This window comes from Arachis stenosperma, chromosome 10 (assembly GCF_014773155.1).
Source record: "Arachis stenosperma cultivar V10309 chromosome 10, arast.V10309.gnm1.PFL2, whole genome shotgun sequence".
NCBI classification, from domain to species: domain Eukaryota; kingdom Viridiplantae; phylum Streptophyta; class Magnoliopsida; order Fabales; family Fabaceae; genus Arachis; species Arachis stenosperma.
The window spans coordinates 112,062,438-112,066,634 of NC_080386.1; positions in this window are offsets into that span (position 1 = coordinate 112,062,438).

Here is a 4,197-nt window from a genome sequence, read left to right on the forward strand (position 1 = left end):
CTTAGTCATAACTAGGGATAGCAAAACGGGCCAAACTCAATGCGCCGGCCCACACTATCAAAAGGTTGCTTGCCAAGCCCGCACTATCAAACTTGCAGGTTTTGAGGAGATAGGATGGGTTGGCCTACCAGGCCAAGATTTTTTTTTAATAAAAGAATGATTAATTCTACAAAAATTAATAAATATACTATTTTTAAATACACTTCTTTTATTTTTTACTTTTCTATTCTTTTTTTATTATTTATTTTATTTTATACTCTCATATATGTGTTTAAATTATGTGACTTATTTTTTAAAATAAAGATAATTCTATTTATGCATACTATTGTAAACAATTTCATTGAAGGTGAAAATTTAGAAAAAGATAATGAAAATTTGTATTGTAATTTTGGCTATTTTTTATTTTTATTTTATTTTTAATTATGTTTTTTTAGATTAATTTTAATTAATCTTATTAATTTTGTTTTACAGAAATTTTGGCAGGCTAACTTGTTGGTCTGCTAACTCACAAGGCCAAGGGATCACACAATAAGGTCGTGGAACCAAAATACTCAGTGAACAAAGGAAACCAGGGCAAAAATCTCTCATGGCTCAAGGGAGTCATCCATGATCGGATGACAGGGATGGACATTGACAATCAACTTTCATAGTTTGAGGTTGTCTAAGCAGTCAACCAGGGTTTTGGTGGGTTAGGTCACCAAGTGTTGTTCGATGATAAAAAAATTGTTACAATGACGAGGCCAGTGGTAGATCAATTGTCTATGTTGGTCGTTAGTTAGTAGTAGATCGACGTAGGCCAGTGGGGTTGTTCGACAAGCAGTCATCCAAGGTAGATTGTTGGTCAGAGCAAGTAAGTGGTCGGTAAGTTGAAATAGGTCACAAGGTAGTTTCTTTGTCTATCAATCTTTGGTCGATTGGCCAGTTGGTTGATTACTTGGGGTTGTTGGTGGTCGATTGGGATAAATTGCCGAAGTATCACTTGGTCAATAAGTTCGAGTCTTTTGGCGATTGACCAATCAGTTAGATAGCTAGCTCAAGTCACAGGGTGTCAATTGGTAGGTTGGCAAGTTGACAGTCAATTGGTAGGTCAAGGTGGGTCAGATCGGACGCTGGAGTATCCATCAGTCATTTAAAGTAGGTTGGTGCACTACAAGAAAAATGCTGAGTACCGTTAGAATTACTATCAGCTTTAGTGTCAAGATTTACCGGCAGATTTATTGCCAGATTTTCCGACAGAAAGGAAGAGAAATTTGTTGCCAGAAAAGGTTACCATCGGAATGTACTCGTAAAAACCGATGGTAATTGTTGGCACAAAAATAAGACTCAATGGCTCCAATGTTACCGTTGGATTTTCCAACAGTATAATCCGCTGGTATAACAGTTTAATGAAACGTATCGTTTTGGTGATTTACCGTCGGAAATATCCGATAGCAAGTATGGCTTAAAATTCAAACGCGGAACCCTTCCCCTTCACTTGTCTGAACCCTCTCTCTCTTCTGGTGTGCTCTCTCCGACGCCGTCAAGAAGTCATCATCGGCACTGCCAGGAGGCTAATGGAACCTCGTCATTGTCGTCGTCGTCTCCGCCACCTGGAGTACCCACTGAAGCTGCCACTGCACGTCGTTGTCGATTCTGCTACTGTATTTGTGACGTGGTTTCCATTCATGTCGCCGTCACTATCGCCTCTGTCACCACCATATTAAAGAAACCCTGTAGTCACTATTATCGAATTTAATTTTGGTATAGTTATTTCATTTTTACATATTAATTTGTGACTTTATCATTATGTTAGGGTCTAGTTTAAATCAGTGGTTAAATTTGTTTAAAAAAGTGTGTGATTAGACTTTGTTGTGTTAATTTAATGGATGTAAAAATCAAATAATGTTAGAGTATATTAAGTAAGGTGTAGAATACTTGAGTTGTTGAAAGATTTTAGTGGAGTTTAGTGAATGAGTTTTCTTTCAATTGCATTAAACGTATGTCACTTATTTTTGATATGTCTTTTGTTAGTTTGGTGAAATTAGAATTACGTTATAATTAATTGGACTAAATAATTTTACTTATTCTTTCAAATTAATTTCTGATTTAGTTTTAGCTTGTGAATTTAATACATTATCCTTTTTATCAGGACGGTGCTATTCTCTCTGAGATCAGTTAGTGTTTGCTTTTTTGTTGTTTCTGCAGTAATATTCCAGGTTGATTTTCTATCTCCGAATATAATAAATTGTTTTAAGTTTTAAGTCAAACTTATTTTTTCTAGGATAGAATTTTAGGACGAAAGTGGGAGAAGGTCGTGTAGTGGTGCCTTCTAGAAACCCATGTTTACTGGAAAATTATGTAGTTATAAGAGGTTGCGCACCAGAACGGTTAGGATTTGATGTTTTGTTGAAAGCGTGTATGTTATAATTTATGCCTGCAGCTATTTTCTATGTGAAAACTGTTATATTTATTTGATCGATATCTCTGAATCAAGTAAAAGTTCTGCCAAATTACTGTTTAAATTGTTGAAAACGTGTTTGGTTTGTTAGAAAATGATAATTGTATTCGGTGGGAGAGTCTAATTACGGGGTACACTCTGCTGAATTTTCTAAAAAATTGAATAATTTGTGTTATTCGTTGAATTCTAGAATGTGTGTCACTACAAGAAAAACGCTTATTATCGTCGAATTTACCGTCGCACATTAGCGTCGGCTTAACCCACGGATTTAAAGACGGTTTTGTTGTGGGATTCATCATGCCAAATAATTACTGGCAAAATTCCTCTTCCGATAGTAAAGTCGCCAATAATATTTGATAGGAAAACAAGCCAAACAGGTGCCAAACTTAGCATCAGAGTTATCGTCGAAAAAATCCGACGGTAGACACTTTTAATGGAAAGTTGTATTTTGCTGATCCAGACCGCGTTACCGTCGAAAATATCCGACGGTAACCGTGCGCTAAAAATGAACCATGAATTTCCTCCCCCTTCATTTTGAATTCGCTTTCTCTCTCTAACCCCTCACATTCCTCTTTCTCTCTCTAATCACTCACCCTCCCACTCTCTCTCTAACCTTCTAACCTCTCATCTCTGTCAACTTCCTCTGCCGCCGCTGTTGCAAACGCCCCAGCCGCTACTGCAATCCCCTGCTAGTTTTGCTTCTGCCGCCACTGCACCTCCACCCTGTTCTCTATTTTCACTTGTTTTGCATTCATGTTTTTTTTTGTTTAAACTCTGTTTCTTTCAAATTCTGTTGCTTCAAGTTAATTAATTACTTAGTGGAGTTTAGTTACTTTAGTTTTTTGATTTAGTGGATTTAGGTGGTTAGAATAGGTTAGAATAGGTTAGATTAGGCTCCGAGATTGCTGAAAACTATTAAATTATTGAGCTGTTTGCTTATTCACCATGCTTAACTATTTGGAAAATGCTTGACTATATTGATGAGTCAATGTTTTACGAATAATTTTGATGAATTTTGATACTGAAATTGTTTGGATAATTTTGATTGCATTCATTCACTGTGTTAAGGTCTTTTTTGCTGAAAATTTGCTGTTGGACTTGTTTGCATTATGCGTTATTGTTGCTTGTTGTGACTGGCCATAACTTGATTAATCCTTGTTTTGAAATTGTCGCTTGTTAATTCCTAATTGAGTGCATCAATTTTGCATTAATTTTGCATATAATTTTCCATCTTCATCACATTCGTGAATGATTTTTGCTTCTAATGTAAGTTGAAATGTGGAATCTGACTACAATATTGCTATTTTGAATGTGTATCTATTGTATTGCAGCATCAATTTTATACAGTAGCAGTAATTGTAGTGCAATGCCAATTTAAAAAAAAAAACTTAAAGTGCAAAGATTTCTTAGACATTTTGTGTCTATTCTTGATGCTATTGGTCATCTAGTGTATGCTTTATAATTCCATCAATGTAATTATCTTTAGATATATGGAAGCACACTCCTATTTATAGAAGAGTGTACACGTAAGATGCTCCAAAGTGTATCTTAGTTTGTTATTTTATTATTGTCAGTAAAGTTTTCATACCATTAATCTGCTACTATGCTTTCTTGTGGCTTGATACATATGTTGCCTACTCACCTGTTTTCTATTTATTTGGTGATAATAGACAATCATTTAGAACTTGAAAGTATTTACATGTGTAGGTCTCATCGCCTTACTAAAAGACTCTCATTCTTTTTTCTATGGATTATGTTGG